The 17,370-nt window shown below is 49.6% G+C and overlaps 1 protein-coding gene across 2 annotated transcripts in view; it reads left to right on the top strand.

Moving 5' to 3' along the window:
* LOC147700297 (uncharacterized) overlaps nucleotides 1-17,370 on the top strand; it is a 227,834-nt gene that overhangs the window by 121,530 nt on the left and 88,934 nt on the right. The window lies entirely within an intron of this gene.

Raw genomic sequence — 17,370 nt, 5'->3', positions numbered from 1 at the left:
TAACTCTGCACCCGCACAACTTTTATTTAGTTAGTAAGAGCAGTAATTGGAAAGCAAGATGCACAGACACCAGAATCTTTTTCTTAATAAAGAGAAATTCTTTATCCATTAATTCTTTCATTTAAAACATTTCATTTTCTTCTTGAATTTTTGCTGTGGCCAACGTGTTTCATCCAATAGGACTTCTTCAGAGCTTATTTAATGTATATCCTTGGAATATTAACTGTTAGTTCTCCATTCAGAAGTCAAGAGTGCTGAATAATGCTCTGTTTAAACAATCTGTATGTAAAAGGTTCCTGGGAACCGATCCAAGAGTGGAAGAAACTGGATCACCAGAGATTAACCAGACTTCAATTTCTAAGTTCCCAAATCGACTTATAAACAAATCCATTCAATATATCTTGTGGTTTTTATTTTTAACGCACTATGTTATTCATGAGTGCTGTACTGTGTGCGTTTTGTGCTGTAAATGTGCGAGCAGCTGTGTTTAAGTGTCTGTATTGTAATACTAGAGGATATGAATGGTCTGGTTTCAACACAGGAAACCTGAGATTATTCATTGAAGAGGTGCAACTCTCTATTACACCCTGGTTTTCAAGCTTTTTTTAAATTTTTTTAGCATCGTTCATAATTCGGTATTGTCTTTGAGGTTCTGGGCGTTGTCCTCAGTGGTGTTTCATGGTAGGGGGAACCACCGTCATCCCACCCCACATGGGTGCGGTATAACGCAGGAGCTAGTGCAAATCCCCGCTTCTTAGCATATGACTGTTTCACTGATTCTGTGACGAGGTCGGAAAAAGCAGGAAAAAATACAATTTCTCCTTTTGGGCAATCCATTACGTACTCGGGTGGGCAATTGTTTTTAGCCAAAAGAATATCGTAAGCGTATGTTACGTGCTCCCAAAAGAGACCAATAATGTTTCTAGGTACATTCACCTCCTTTCGGAATTATATATAAACGGGACACTTACCCTATTATCTGGCGTTTCTACTGTGATATACTCGCTCAGTGCTACCCCCACCAGGTTCTTGCAAACACTTGTGACTTCTGCTGCGCTGCTTAGCATGGTCACTGCCCATTCCCTGCTCTGAAACCCTGTCCTCAGTGTCTATGGCATGCCTGACCATAAGTCCAGCTACCTTCTTCTTTTTGAATTGAGGTTTGGAAGGCTAAGGTTTATCTTCCTGTTAAATGATGTAGCCAGATGAGCGTTGTGAGTCCTCCTTTGCTTTCACATGCTCCTCGGATCTGCACTCTGATTGTCCACCTCTCTCCAAACGTTTTCCATATGACTCCTGAAAGGAACAAGACAAATGTGTATCAGTATCCTGATACCTGTCGGGCAGTCTAATATCACACTTTTACAGGTTATATCGCTTTTCGACGGCTACTTGTTGAGGAGGCTCATCCCGTGATTTAATTACGTAATTGTTTTTTTATTATTATCCCTCTTCTTCTTTGTAGAAGGCTTGGGTGTTTGCTTTGATTCTCCTTTTCAGAATTACTCTTTAGTTATGGTTTTTCTGGTCTGACTCCCAAATTATCTCTGCCCAGAATAATATATATATATTGTTTGGTAATTTGCACTCCTACTGTGCCAGAGCCAAATCTGTTAGACTCTGACATCTAGCAAGCACTGCTGCTTCCCTCTTTGTTACTTAAAATGATGGCAGAAACTTCATCAAAATTGCCCACCAGTTTCATCCACAAGTCCAGGGCAGGTGCAGCCCATACTCATTGTGAATCTGTTTAAGCACTTCTAGCAAAATGGCCAATGAAGTGGTACCATGAGTCCTGGTATATTCTGCAGCAAAAACGGTATCCCATTTAGTGCAGTCTTCTAGTGGGGGGCCATCCCCATCGGCAAGCAAATTGTTAATATTATGTGTCTTTCCTGCGGTTCCATATGGGGAAACACCGCTTCAAGCTGACATGTTTTTTGTGCAATCCAGAACAGCATCTCCTCCCATCTGATTACTGACCTGGGTGGGGGGTGAACACCTCTGCCCAGGGAGCGGAGGCTCCCACCCCAGGAGCCCAGAAACTTCTCTCGTGGTGGCAGGCTGATGTTGACTACTCAGGGAACCCTCCAGAAGCTAGTCGTTTTTCAGGGGCATCCCTAAGATGCCCTCTGAGTAGGGTGTATAATAAATACCACACTGGAATTAGTGTGGGTTTACTATGCTGAGATGTTTGCTACCAAACTTCCCAGAATTCAGTAAAGCCATCATGGTGCTGTGAAGTTCTTAATGACAAAATCCCAGGCCATATACTCTTAATTTCTTTACTTAACTTACAATGTCTAAAAATGAGCTTAGGCACTGTAGGAGTACAGTGCTCATGTGACTGTACCCTCACCTATAGTCAAGTGCACCCTGCTAGAGTGTTGACTTACCTAGGCCTCAGAAGTGGGTTGCAGGCCTGGCACACATGTCGACTCTTCACTTTTCTCTGCACCAAAACACGCAGCCTTAATGGCAGTGTGTGGATGTTAGGGTTCAGGACCTCTAAGGGTGGCATAGTATGTGCTGCAGCCCTTAGAGGCCTTCGCTGGTCACGGTGCCCTTGGTACCTTTTACAAGTTACTTACATGTGGCCAGAGAGTTGCCAATTATGAGTACAAATTTACAGTTTGGGGAAATAACACAGACCCTGGGACCCTGATTGACAGGTACCCAGGGCACATCATATCAAAGTGAATCAGAATTCTGGCAAAAAGTGGGGTTTACTGCAGCAGAAACCCACTTTCCTACACATCTTCGCCCCTAAGTGTGAGACTATTTTGTAATAGTTTGAGTAACCGCTTGCCTGCAGGCTTCAGCAATGTTAAGTGCTGGATCAAGTTTGTTTCCAGGCATTGTGTATGAATTTCAGAGAGGGTGACACAATGGGAACAAATCCTTTGAAGAGTTCTAGCTTCAACAATCTACAGCCAGTAGATAGGGGTTACTCACTTAGCTGAGGAGGATAGTCCCTACCACCACAGGCTTCTCAGGTTAGGAGATAAGTAGGGGCCTCTGAGTATGCATGTGAGAACTACTTGGGCGACCCATTAAATAAAAACCCCAAATACCTTTGTTGCCACCGACATGTCCTACGGTTTCCACTTTTCCAGTAGGAACTGCATGGTTGTTGGGCAACATAAACATAAGTGTTCGTGCCAGACTGATTGTTCACCCCCTCAATATATGTTGTCCTAAAGGCCAGCTAGCTCAAAGTTCCACCATAAGTCCCCCTTGTCTATACAGGTAACAAATGGTTTAGGCAACCTCAGAACATTACAACCGTGATCCCTCCGAGGAATCGTGGTAACAGATCTAACACTTTTTCGCTCAGGCAACCTTGTGCTCCTAGAGAGAGATACAAGGAGGACACACGGGCGTTTTCAATATTTACTAAACCATCTTGTTTCTTATATAAAATATATGAGCTGCAATGATCAAAAGAAGCAAATAAAAGTGGTTAGAAGTATGAGCACGGTGAAGAGAATGAACAATTCCACCATCGTAGTAAAACATTGTATATATGCTGGCATATTAATACTAAGTATAGCGTACTCCTACTATGCGTTCCCTAACCTAGTTGTTGACGGTGTGTGTGTGTGTTCTGCAAAGAATCCTCTATAGGATGATCTAACCAAGGTATGTAGGCCTATGTCCTGGTCACGGGTTGGACATCCCTCCTCAGAGAGGGATCAACAGGAACCAGCTAAGCTGAAACGCTAATTCAGCGATGACCTCGCATGCGAAAGCTGAGTTCTCCTCTCCTGAGCACGGAAGAGCATGTGTATTCATAACAATTGCATCCATGCTTCTGTGCTAATGTCTCAGCTGAGCTGACATTGTTTATTGTCTCTTTTATAGCAACATCGCCTCATGAACGAAATAATAAACATTTGCATAATGTGTCGGGTACCTTGTAAGAAATGTTCAATGTGTTGTGATGGTGTTCTTGCGAAGTGGTTTTGAAAGCAAAGTGGTTTTAGAGAAACTAACTATGCACTGTCACTCAAGCAAAAGTGTGTCAAGAGTGATCGTGTGAAAGAGAAGACAGCTTAAGAAACATGTGCATGTTAAAATGGCAGTGTTTCTTGCCGGGCCTCACTGTGCCACGTGACCCAGCCCAAATCCAAGATGGTGAAACCCTTTTCCCCTTGTTGAAAGCTTGTGTGTCCACCCCAGAGGTGATGCCAGGTAAGTGAGTAACCCTTCCTCTGTGCTCACTTCAACCAACTCTGTGAACAGATCCTTTCCCACTGGGATTGGTGCCTGCTGGACTAGAAGAACAAAGGTCCTTGCCCTGGTGTCACAAAAGGAGGAGGTAATGGACGGAGCATCTGAACCAATCAAACACTCACACCCAGTCAAAAGATCTGGGTTTAATCCATCACCGTTCTTTAGCCCACTGTGCCACCCCAGTTCAGACATGGCTCTATGCAAATCAGTCTGACCCTGTGCCTCATGGGAACAGTCCAGCCCAAACTGCCAAGCCATGTCTTCCCTGGACCGGAAACAAGCTTCCGGGGACCGGTTTCTAGCATTCCAGCCGTCTTCAGCCCGACTTGCTTGAATCCAGTGGCAAAGTGAGCAAGGGACTCACGTCTGAGCATACCCTGCCACACTTATGGCAGCCAAAAGCTGTACAAAAGGGGGTGGTGATAGATGGAGCATCTGAATCAATCAAGTGCTCACACCCAGTTAAAAGATCTGAGTTTAATCCATCACCGTTCTTTAGCCCCAGTTCAGACATGGCTATATGCAAATCAGTCTGACCCTGTGCCTCATTGGAACAGTCCAGCCCGAACTGCCAAGCCATGCCTTCCCTGGACCGGAAACAAGCTTCCGAGGACTGGTGTCGACTAACATCTACCTGTGACAAGGTAGGCCTCTTCAAAGATAATCAAGTTCCTGGGCATAGCCTAGATGGAATTCCTGCCAAAGAACAGAACACCTTCCTCATCCCACTGCTTTTGTCTCTGCTCTGGGAGCAAATTCTCACCACATCAGTGGATATTCAGATCCAGGGTGACAGATGCATACTGTGTGCAAATGGGAATCCAGAGACTTTGGACAGTGAAAAGGTAACTTTTTAAAAGTACCCTTTCCAATATACTTATTACAAATCTGTCTTTACCATTAACCCCATCGATACTGATGACGAGGTCAGCTCGTCATCAGCCACGGTGGTCGTGTGCGGATGACGAGCTGAGCTCGTCATTTAACGCGGCTTTTAGAAAAAAGCCACGTAGCGGAAAAATAACCGCCGCAGCGATGCTGTTAAGTCAGTTTTGGTATATATTTTAAAAAGTCCCAAAGCTAAATTTGTAATTGCTCCTTGGCTGCACATTTCCATGCTTTTCTATGGAGCAGCCAGCCTTTGTACGGGGAATTTTTTTTTTTTTTTGGTGCCTCTCTTACATGTAAGTTTGCAAAAACAACAGGTGATGGACCGAATGAGGATCAATGTCACACATTCAACCCAGTCAAAAGATCTGGATCCTAATCCATCGTTTTTTTGCACTCCACACCACCCTGGGTTAGACAATGGCGATATGCAAATCAGCTCTGACCCTGTGCCCCATGGGAACAGTCCAGTCCGAACTACAAAAGCCATGTCCTTCCCAGAACGGAATCAAGCATCCGAGGACCGGACCGGTTTCGAGGTAACACCTCTCATCAGCCCGGCTAGCTTGACTCCAGTGGTGTGGAGTGCCTGGGACCCACGTCTGGGCATCCCCATGTAAGGACATATTTCTCATTTACTTCTAAATGTTCTACTTATAAATACTCAGCACCATGTCTTATGGGAAGTAAGGCCTACTTAGGAGTGCCTTATTAAGATTTAAAAGGAAGGTTTGGGCCTGTCGAAAATAGGATTATTTTGCCAGGCCAGATATACAGTTTTAGAACTGCATAGCCAGGCCACAATGCAGTCATTGTAGTTGGTAGGAGAACGGGTGCTACTGCCCACGGCTGACTTTTAACTTACAGGCCCTGGGTACGCTTGGTACCACATACTAGGAACTTACAGGTAAAGTAAAAATGCCAGTTAAGGTTATGATAATTTCATTGTGTTGAAAAGGGGAGGACCGTTCTTTTACTAAGGGTTAGCAGGGCTAAAGGGCACATAGTTCTACATCTAGCAAAAACATTTGGGTGAAAAATCTGTAAGTGCACCAAGCAAAATATTGACATTTCCAACAATCCGCTTAATCAGAAAATGGTGGATCTGCCTTGATAAGAATGAAATCATGACTGCTAACTTCGTACTTATTGACTGAATGTATATTCATGGGACAAAATAGATAGGCAACTTCGATGGAAATGTATTATAAAGCAGAAATCTGTGTATACTTCCAAAGTATCTGCTGATGGGTTCGTTTTCCTTTTTAGGGGAATATGTAGTTTATGAGGACATTTATTCAAGCAAGACTCCAGCAGTGAACATAAAGTATATTAAACATTTGGTATACAGCACATACATTAAAGGCTCACACAGTTCATGAGTTAGATATGAGGAACAACTTAAAGAGGTGGTCTTGGTGGTTCATCAGTGCTTCTAGCCGAGGCGGGTTGAGAGTCTTCTTTTTACCAGTAGCGTAAGTGTGAAGAGGGAGCTATCATTCGGTATTTCAGAGGGTTGCAGTGGCTGAATTTCTACCTCCAGTCTTATTGTATTCAGAAATTAAGTTAATTCTTATAACTACCCCATGAGCTGCTCCTCATAACATCTAGCCCCTTACAGTCCAATAACTGTTACATTTGGAGACTAAGACCTTTGCTAAAGCTTTGCCACAAAGGAGCATGAATGTGTACTTCCAGGCAGGAGCTCTGGTTTATGTATGTTGTAGAAGCATTGGGAGGTATATGCTGTATATAAAAAAAAGGATATAAGGAAGCAGTAGTTGCAATTGAGATTGCTAAATCATTTGATTCTAGCCAGTGGGTTTATATCTGAAATGTGCAAGAGCCTATAGAATCTGGACTGCAGCACAGTAATGTGGTCAAACCTTCCTGGAATAAATCCATCACTTGTATTTCTGAAAGCAATCTAAATAAACATTGAAAAAACAATGGTTTCAGGTTGGTATGGTGTATGGATCGTGTTTGTGCTTACCTCATACCTATTAGTTTTATCAGTTCTGGTTTGCTTGTCTGAACTGAGGAGCAAGTGCAGTAAAAGGCGTCTGAAAGAAATAGATACTTCCGGCATGGTCCCTGTGCCAGCTTCTCCACTGTCTCTGCTTCGCTTGTGCGACGTTGCTTTGTTCCACTTGGCCCCTTCTTGCTTTTTAGGTCCCACCTAGGCAGCACTTGCCCTGTCTCTGTGAGACATACTGTATTCAGGATATGGGCTTTAAAAGCTCTGCTTATTTTCAAGGACTGCCCCTGTTACATGTGTTGTTACTCGTAGATTGTGAGCACTATTTTCTTCTCTAAGCTGGAGCATTGGAGACCAGTGCACAGGGTTTACAGAGCTCTGTTGTGAACAGGGCTGTAAATCCTGCTCTTATCTACCTTTATTTATTTATAGCACCCGTATGTTTGCCTTTTTTCTCACTTGCTGCAAAGAACACACCAACCAAACCGCATCGAGCAGCGATCGCCGTGGCCTTTATGTCTTTATTTAATAGGGCGCCCGTAATGCTTGCCTTCAAAGAACACCCCTACCACCTGCCAAACTGCAGCGAACAGCCATCGCTGAGGCCTTTTATTTATTTAACTATTTAATAGGGCGCCCGTATGCTTGCCTACAAAGAACACCCCTCCCACCTCCCAAAGGGCATTGAGCAGAAATCGCGTGACCTTTTGTTTATTTATTTAATAGAGTGCCTGCATGCCTGCCTACAAAGAACACCCCACACCTCCCAAACAGCACTGAGCAGCCTTTGCCGTGGCCTTTAGTTATTTAATGCAGCATCCGTATGCTTTTGTTTCTTCTTGTTTTTTAAATATTGCCTCACATGAAGATGCCGGTGCCTTTTTCTACTGCTGGAGTGAGGTTTGTTGTGTAGTGCCTTTATAATGGCTGCATTTCCATTCTAACTCTTATGAATAATATGGCTCCATGGGTCTGCAAGCTGTTTAGCCGTTCGTCATGCTGATCATCACTGCCCAAGTCCCATCCTATGCTGGGAAGAGCAGCCGGAAGCCCCCATCCGAGCTTGTGTCAGTGACACTCTATGGCGCTACTGATAGGGGGTGCTGAAAGGGTAATTTAAGGGCCATCCATGTTTCAAAAGAGAAAATGCACCAATCTCTCCATTGACACGCTCAACTTCCATAACAATGTGACTCTGGAAAATTGCTGCAACCACAACTTAATCCTCTACAAAGATTAACCTACTCAATTGTATTATCTTGCTGATAAGCAGGTCTTCTGGGAGACTGTCCAGCAGAACACCGGAAACGCTGTGCAGTTTGAAAAGTCTTGCATGTTCAAGACTCATTTTGTACGAGGACTTTTCAAAGATGAGGAAGCAAAAGAAACCTAATTGATAGACGGAATGCAGAACAAATCAAAACATTCACCCGCAGTCAAGAGATCTGGGTTAAATCCATCGGTTTTTTGCTCTCTGTGCCATTCCAGTTTGAACCCAGCCTTATGCAAATCAGTCTGACCCTGAGCTCAACGGGAACAGTCCAGCCTGAACTGCCTGACCAGGTTCTCCCTGGACTGGAAACAAGTTTCCTTTGGCAGAAACAGGCATTTAGTGGAATTAAAACTAGGTTGCATTGGTATTTGTCGAACCCCAACATTCGAAACAGTAACGTAAAGGACTGCAAATGCAGTGTTATTAGACCAGTGTTATTTGTAGCAACCTAGCCACCTACTACACTACTACAGTAAAGTCAGGCTCACACGAGCCAACCTTTTTGAAAGGTTTTTTATTGGCACAAACTGCACGCCTCACCATCCCAGCCTGGTTGCTGCATCTTCTTTATCTTTCCGGAAACACATTTACATCTGATCATTCTAAGTAAAGGAGACTCATTTACATAATGAATGGCTGTCTTCTATGCCTGGTAGGGTCCAGCCATGAACCAGCCCTGCTTCAGACCCTGTGAAGCAGGCACGCTCAGTAATGCTTAGTGACATGTGCACCTGTCCCTATACCGTAACCTTATGCACGGAGGGGGCGGATGCAGAGCACCACAGTGGTCGAGTGGAGGGGTGAGTTTCTGAGCCAGGCTGGTCCGTGTCGGTGTGACAGCCCCGCTGCCCACAGCGCTCTTTCTCCGAAGTTCCCACCCCTCCCTGTGCCCCGGCCTGAGCCCACCAGCCCTCAACATCTGGATAGGAGGGAGACCACTGAAGAAGGCCAACATGAAGGTATGGTAAGAGATAGAACGATAGATAGTATGCCCTCGTGGGCACACTAAACGAGGAAGACCCTTAAGGGGCGTCGATTACGAGGTCGATAAGGGATATACAGTGAGCAAGAGGGAGACCTCCCAAGAGGGGCCAAGTGGAGGGTATGTGAGTGAGGTCTCTGAGGAAGGGCCTGCCTGAATAATGAAGGGCTCTGGTGGTGGGCAGGGGGTGTGATAAGAGGGGCGCTGCAGAGGAGAGGAGAGTCCAGAGGAAGACTCAAATAGAGGTGCAGTAAGAGAGGGAGAGAGCCCTCGGAGGAAAGGAACCATTGCTTTCACTGTTCCTCTCGGCCCCCTACACTCGCGCCCACAATGTATTCCTCATCGGCACGGACAGAGCCAGCCACTGGGGGCCCTAATCTCCCATCAAAGGCCCCAGCAAGACGTCTGTCCAAATGGTGTGTAGGGACCTTGTACTGGAGTCTGTGGGCACTCCTTGTGGCTATTTGTATTACTTACTGCGGTCAGCTTGTGGCACTGCCTGTAGGAAGAGGCCTGCTGCGCTGCTGCTTCAAAGTGCCCTCCTCGATGCTGTGCCAACTGGTGCTACTCGTGCAGTGCGTTTGCGGGGTGTGGTCCACCGTCTGTGCACACGCTGCCCACTGTAGCCCCCTGCCCTCATAGAACCAAATGCAGCAAAATTAGTGGCCCGCCCACCGGCAACACTGAAACTGAAAGCAAATGTACTTCCATACTTGACATGGATTTATCATCGGGCTCGCTGCGCTCTCTCATCAGCACTGCACAGCAACACTCTTCGGGCTCGCTGTGCTCTCTCATCAGCACTGCACAGCAACACTCATCTGGTTCGCTGCGCTCTCTCATCAGCACTGCACAGCAACACTCTTCGGGCTCGCTGCGCTCTCTCATCAGCACTGCACAGCAACACTCATCTGGTTCGCTGCGCTCTCTCATCAGCACTGCACAGCAACACTCTTCGGGCTCGCTGCGCTCTCTCATCAGCACTGCACAGCAACACTCATCTGGTTCGCTGCGCTCTCTCATCAGCACTGCACAGCAACACTCTTCGGGCTCGCTGCGCTCTCTCATCAGCACTGCACAGCAACACTCATCTGGTTCGCTGCGCTCTCTCATCAGCACTGCACAGCAACACTCTTCGGGCTCGCTGCGCTCTCTCATCAGCACTGCACAGCAACACTCATCTGGTTCGCTGTGCTCTCTCATCTGCACTGCAACACTCTTCTTCACCGAGTGACTCTGGAGACTGTGACAGAGCGTGAACAACACTGCAGTAAGCCGGCAATTATATTTAATTTACTTTGACACATGATGTGCAGTGATGTAAGTTGGCAGTGGCAGTGTAGACCCGGCCCTGATAAACAGGTGCCGGTGCTAAGCACCGGAAACCACCGGCACAAATTAATCACCGGTTCAATAAAAACAAGAGCAACAGAAAAATCTGGAAAAAACTGAGATGGCTTGAATTTGAGTTGTTTTTAAGTTAGATTTCATGTGTGAATCTATTCAAACCGATGGCTAATGGCCAGTGATTTAACACAAAATGAACAACCCTACCACAGCCATCTCTTTATGGTTTACATATGTTCCGTCTGTTCAATAATGAGACACAAAATTACCTTTCAAGAAATGTGTTCGCTAAATGTTCAATAATGGAATGTGAGGTACTAGTGTAAAACCTAAAAAAACCTGCAAAACATCTTATAAATTCTTGTATGGATTCCGTTTGTCAATACTCTTGATGAACCCCTTAGTGACATAAATTCATTAATCTTTACTCCACTCAACGCCACTCTGCTTTACTCCACTCCACTTTACTCCACTCTGTATTACTCCACTCTGCTCAACATGCTTTACTCCACTCAATGCCAATTTGATTTACTCTACTTTACTCCACTCCACTATGTATTACTCCACTCATCACCACTCTGCTGTACTCCACTCAACTCTGCTCTGCTTTACTCCACTCTGTTTTACTCTACTCAACTCCATACCACCCTGCTTTACTCCACTCCACCCTGCTTTACTCCACTCCACGCCTCTGCTTTACTCCACGCCACTCTGCTTTAATCCACTCCATGCCTCTCTGCTTTACTCCACTAAACAACACTTTGCTTTCCTCCACTCATCTCCACTTTACCCCACTCCACTTTACTGCACTCCTCTTTATTCCATTCCACTTTACTCCACTCTGCTTTACCCCACTCTGTTTTACTCCACTCTACTCTGCCTTGCTCCGTGCCACTCTGCTTTACTCCACTCCACTCCAACCTATTTCGTCACCAAACAGGTAAAGCTATGCACACAGTTCCGCACCACACGTTCAACTCCACACATTACATTACATAACACACAATCTCGCTCCACATAATTCCAGTACCCTCAATACCACATATTTACTATCAATATAATTCCACAGCACACCATGCCACATAATTCCACAACACAAATGTAATCCACACCACACAATTCCATGCCACACAATTACATAACTAACTAATCCAATCCAACACTCATAATTCTGTTAGACACTACATACATACATTTCATAACATATAGGTAAAAGACATTGCCATTTATAATGCCAATAGCTCTAACTCAAACAAATATGAGACCGATTGCATTTTCAATGCTTGTTCTCTCTGCTCTTGTTTTCAACCCCTGCTTCCATACCTGTTGTGGCGCTCTTGTTTTTTTGTCCGCTGCTGTACACTGTTGTAGCCTTTGTCTCTTTTTGCATACCATTCTTCTGTTTGTGTGGGCCCTGTTTGCTGTACACTGTTGTAGCCTTGGTGTGTTTTTAGGTCTCGGCGTCAACGCGCGGAAGCGCGTCTCCGCCGGAGATCTTTTGTCAGCGACTATGCTTCCCAGGAGACAGTCCCGGCCACGCGCATCCTTCCAGGCGATTTGTAACTGGAACGCGCGCTGTGGCCAGGCGCTGTCTCCTGGGAAGCGCAAGCACCACACACGCATGCGCATACACACACACACAAGCGCCCTTGCACGCACGCACATACATACAGAGACACCACCCCTGACACATACACACACGCGCGCACACACACAAGTGCACCGAGGCCTCCCCCCCCCCCCGTCACCGTCGCACACATACATACATACACACACACACGAGCATACACACACACACACACGTGCACCAATCCCGCTCCAGCCTTTAGGAACTTACCTTACCTCAGCACGCGGCGCCCAACCTCCTGCTGGCGCGGCCCCGGGGCTCTACACCGCTCACAGGAGCCCCGGGCCGCGAGACGCAACGACTCCGCCTGCCTCCTCTTCAGTTCCGGTCTGAACGTGGCCCCGCCCCCGTCACAGGCGACCGTGCTGGACTTCCGGGGCGGCCGCGATACTAAGAGACTGCTGGGGACAAAGTGTGGTCTGTGGAGTTACAATGGTTGCAAGCAAGGGGTGAGTGTGAAAGTGCCGACCTTATTTATGTTGGCGTTGTGCGGCGCAGCCAGCTGTAGCATTTGATTAGTGCCTAAACAATAGCGATGCGGGCCACAAGCGGTTATTTCGCAGAACAAAGATGCATTGCAGATTGCGTTATGTCGCGCCAATTTGGCGCTTATTATGAGAAGTGTACGGGCCTGACGGAAAGAAATTGCTTTCCGCCGGTGTTTTGGTTGGCTTCCGTACATCAGGTAGCCTGTGTTTTCTTTGTATTCACAGGCGGCTTGTACAAGAGAATGGGCTGATTTCCCACAGGGCATTCACGCTAATTAATTTAGTTATCCCAAGAGCTTAACAAGTTGGAGCCCATGCTGGCCGAGTAGCGGCGTTCTTCCACAGTACAATCACTTCATGGTATTTAAGATTAAGCGATGTTCCTTCCCCATGCGAACGAGCTCACGTGGTCATCTCTGGGCGCGTCTTCGCTTCCCTCGGATTCTAACAGGGAGGTGTCCGCTTTCTGTATTTTTAGTGGTGAGTGGTGAGGGCAGAGTGGTGAGTGGTGAGGGCAGAGTGGTGAGGGCAGAGTGGTGAGTGGTGAGTGCAGAGTGGTGAGTGCAGAGTGGTGAGTGCAGAGTGGTGAGTGCAGAGTGGTGAGTGCAGAGTGCAGAGTGGTGAGTGCAGAGTGGTGAGTGCAGAGTGGTGAGTGCAGAGTGGTGAGTGCAGAGTGGTGAGTGCAGAGTGGTGAGTGCAGAGTGGTGAGTGCAGAGTGGTGAGTGCAGAGTGGTGAGTGGTGAGTGCAGAGTGGTGAGTGCAGAGTGGTGAGTGCAGAGTGGTGAGTGCAGAGTGGTGAGGGCAGAGTGGTGAGGGCAGAGTGGTGAGGGCAGAGTGGTGAGGGCAGAGTGGCGAGGGCAGAGTGGCGAGGGCAGAGTGGCGAGGGCAGAGTGGCGAGTGCAGAGTGGTGAGTGCAGAGTGGTGAGTGGTGAGTGCAGAGTGGTGAGTGGTGAGTGCAGAGTGGTGAGTGCAGAGTGGTGAGTGCAGAGTGGTGAGTGCAGAGTGGTGAGTGCAGAGTGGTGAGTGCAGAGTGGTGAGTGCAGAGTGCAGAGTGGTGAGTGCAGAGTGGTGAGTGCAGAGTGGTGAGTGCAGAGTGGTGAGTGCAGAGTGCAGAGTGGTGAGTGCAGAGTGGTGAGTGCAGAGTGGTGAGTGCAGAGTGGTGAGTGCAGAGTGGTGAGTGCAGGAGTGGTGAGTGCAGGAGTGGTGAGTGCAGGAGTGGTGAGGGCAGAGTGGTGAGGGCAGAGTGGCGAGGGCAGAGTGGCGAGGGCAGAGTGGCGAGGGCAGAGTGGCGAGGGCAGAGTGGCGAGGGCAGAGTGGCGAGTGGTGAGTGCAGAGTGGTGAGTGCAGAGTGGTGAGTGCAGAGTGGTGAGTGCAGAGTGGTGAGTGCAGAGTGGCGAGGGCAGAGTGGCGAGGGCAGAGTGGCGAGGGCAGAGTGGCGAGGGCAGAGTGGCGAGTGCAGAGTGCAGAGTGGTGAGTGCAGAGTGGTGAGTGCAGAGTGCAGAGTGGTGAGTGCAGAGTGGTGAGTGCAGAGTGGTGAGTGCAGAGTGCAGAGTGGTGAGTGCAGAGTGGTGAGTGCAGAGTGGTGAGTGCAGAGTGGTGAGTGCAGAGTGGCGAGTGCAGAGTGGCGAGTGCAGAGTGGCGAGTGCAGAGTGGCGAGTGCAGAGTGGCGAGTGCAGAGTGGCGAGGGCAGAGTGGCGAGGGCAGAGTGGCGAGGGCAGAGTGGCGAGGGCAGAGTGGCGAGTGCAGAGTGGTGAGTGCAGAGTGGTGAGTGCAGAGTGGTGAGTGCAGAGTGGTGAGTGCAGAGTGGTGAGTGCAGAGTGGTGAGTGCAGAGTGGTGAGTGCAGAGTGGCGAGTGCAGAGTGCAGAGTGGCGAGTGCAGAGTGGCGAGTGCAGAGTGCAGAGTGGTGAGTGCAGAGTGGTGAGTGCAGAGTGGTGAGTGCAGAGTGGTGAGTGCAGAGTGGTGAGTGCAGAGTGGTGAGTGCAGAGTGGTGAGTGCAGAGTGGTGAGGGCAGAGTGGCGAGGGCAGAGTGGCGAGTGCAGAGTGGTGAGTGCAGAGTGGTGAGTGCAGAGTGGTGAGTGCAGAGTGGTGAGTGCAGAGTGGTGAGTGCAGAGTGGCGAGTGCAGAGTGGCGAGTGCAGAGTGGCGAGTGCAGAGTGGCGAGTGCAGAGTGGCGAGTGCAGAGTGGCGAGTGCAGAGTGGCGAGTGCAGAGTGGTGAGTGCAGAGTGGTGAGTGCAGAGTGGTGAGGGCAGAGTGGTGAGGGCAGAGTGGCGAGGGCAGAGTGGCGAGGGCAGAGTGGCGAGGGCAGAGTGCAGAGTGGTGAGTGCAGAGTGGTGAGTGGTGAGTGCAGAGTGCAGAGTGGTGAGTGCAGAGTGGTGAGTGCAGAGTGGTGAGTGCAGAGTGGTGAGTGCAGAGTGGTGAGTGCAGAGTGGCGAGTGCAGAGTGGCGAGTGCAGAGTGGCGAGTGCAGAGTGCAGAGTGGTGAGTGCAGAGTGGTGAGTGCAGAGTGGTGAGTGCAGAGTGGTGAGTGCAGAGTGGTGAGTGCAGAGTGGTGAGGGCAGAGTGGCGAGGGCAGAGTGGCGAGTGCAGAGTGGTGAGTGCAGAGTGGTGAGTGCAGAGTGGTGAGTGCAGAGTGCAGAGTGGTGAGTGCAGAGTGCAGAGTGGTGAGTGCAGAGTGGTGAGTGCAGAGTGGTGAGTGCAGAGTGGTGAGTGCAGAGTGGTGAGTGCAGGAGTGGTGAGTGCAGGAGTGGTGAGTGCAGAGTGGCGAGGGCAGAGTGGCGAGGGCAGAGTGGCGAGGGCAGAGTGGCGAGGGCAGAGTGGTGAGTGCAGAGTGGTGAGTGCAGAGTGGTGAGTGCAGAGTGCAGAGTGGTGAGTGCAGAGTGGTGAGTGGTGAGTGCAGAGTGGTGAGTGCAGAGTGGTGAGTGCAGAGTGGTGAGTGCAGAGTGGTGAGTGCAGAGTGGCGAGGGCAGAGTGGCGAGGGCAGAGTGGCGAGGGCAGAGTGGCGAGTGCAGAGTGGCGAGTGCAGAGTGGCGAGTGGTGAGTGCAGAGTGCAGAGTGGTGAGTGCAGAGTGGTGAGTGCAGAGTGGTGAGTGCAGAGTGGTGAGTGCAGAGTGGTGAGTGGTGAGTGCAGAGTGGTGAGTGCAGAGTGGTGAGTGCAGAGTGGTGAGTGCAGAGTGGTGAGTGCAGAGTGGCGAGTGCAGAGTGGCGAGGGCAGAGTGGCGAGGGCAGAGTGGCGAGTGCAGAGTGGCGAGTGCAGAGTGGCGAGTGCAGAGTGGCGAGTGCAGAGTGGCGAGTGGTGAGTGCAGAGTGGTGAGTGCAGAGTGCAGAGTGGTGAGTGCAGAGTGGTGAGTGCAGAGTGGTGAGTGCAGAGTGGCGAGTGCAGAGTGGCGAGTGCAGAGTGGCGAGTGCAGAGTGGCGAGTGCAGAGTGGCGAGTGCAGAGTGGCGAGTGCAGAGTGGCGAGTGCAGAGTGGCGAGTGCAGAGTGGCGAGTGCAGAGTGGCGAGTGCAGAGTGGCGAGTGGTGAGTGCAGAGTGGTGAGTGCAGAGTGGTGAGTGCAGAGTGGTGAGTGCAGAGTGGCGAGTGCAGAGTGGCGAGTGCAGAGTGGCGAGTGCAGAGTGGCGAGTGCAGAGTGGCGAGTGCAGAGTGGCGAGTGCAGAGTGGCGAGTGCAGAGTGGCGAGTGCAGAGTGGCGAGTGCAGAGTGGTGAGTGCAGAGTGCAGAGTGGTGAGTGGTGAGTGCAGAGTGGTGAGTGCAGAGTGGTGAGTGCAGAGTGGTGAGTGCAGAGTGGTGAGTGCAGAGTGGTGAGGGCAGAGTGGTGAGGGCAGAGTGGCGAGGGCAGAGTGGCGAGTGCAGAGTGGCGAGTGCAGAGTGCAGAGTGGTGAGTGCAGAGTGGTGAGTGCAGAGTGGTGTGTGCAGAGTGGTGTGTGCAGAGTGGTGAGTGCAGAGTGGTGAGTGCAGAGTGGTGAGTGCAGAGTGGCGAGGGCAGAGTGGCGAGGGCAGAGTGGCGAGGGCAGAGTGGCGAGGGCAGAGTGGCGAGGGCAGAGTGGCGAGTGCAGAGTGGTGAGTGCAGAGTGGTGAGTGGTGAGTGCAGAGTGCAGAGTGGTGAGTGCAGAGTGGTGAGTGCAGAGTGGTGAGTGCAGAGTGGTGAGTGCAGAGTGGTGAGTGCAGAGTGGTGAGTGGTGAGTGCAGAGTGGCGAGTGCAGAGTGGCGAGGGCAGAGTGGCGAGTGCAGAGTGGCGAGTGCAGAGTGGTGAGTGCAGAGTGGTTAGTGCAGAGTGGTGAGTGCAGAGTGGCGAGTGCAGAGTGGCGAGTGCAGAGTGGCGAGTGCAGAGTGGCGAGTGCAGAGTGGCGAGTGCAGAGTGGTGAGTGCAGAGTGGTGAGTGCAGAGTGGTGAGTGCAGAGTGGTGAGTGCAGAGTGGTGAGTGCAGAGTGGCGAGGGCAGAGTGGCGAGGGCAGAGTGGCGAGGGCAGAGTGGCGAGGGCAGAGTGGCGAGTGCAGAGTGGTGAGTGCAGAGTGGTGAGTGCAGAGTGGTGAGTGCAGAGTGGTGAGTGCAGAGT

The sequence above is a fragment of the Lissotriton vulgaris genome, chromosome 8 (assembly GCF_964263255.1).
Source record: "Lissotriton vulgaris chromosome 8, aLisVul1.2, whole genome shotgun sequence".
Lineage (NCBI taxonomy): Eukaryota > Metazoa > Chordata > Amphibia > Caudata > Salamandridae > Lissotriton > Lissotriton vulgaris.
Note: the sequence above shows the minus strand (reverse complement) of the source record. Positions and strands in the feature narration are given on the sequence as shown.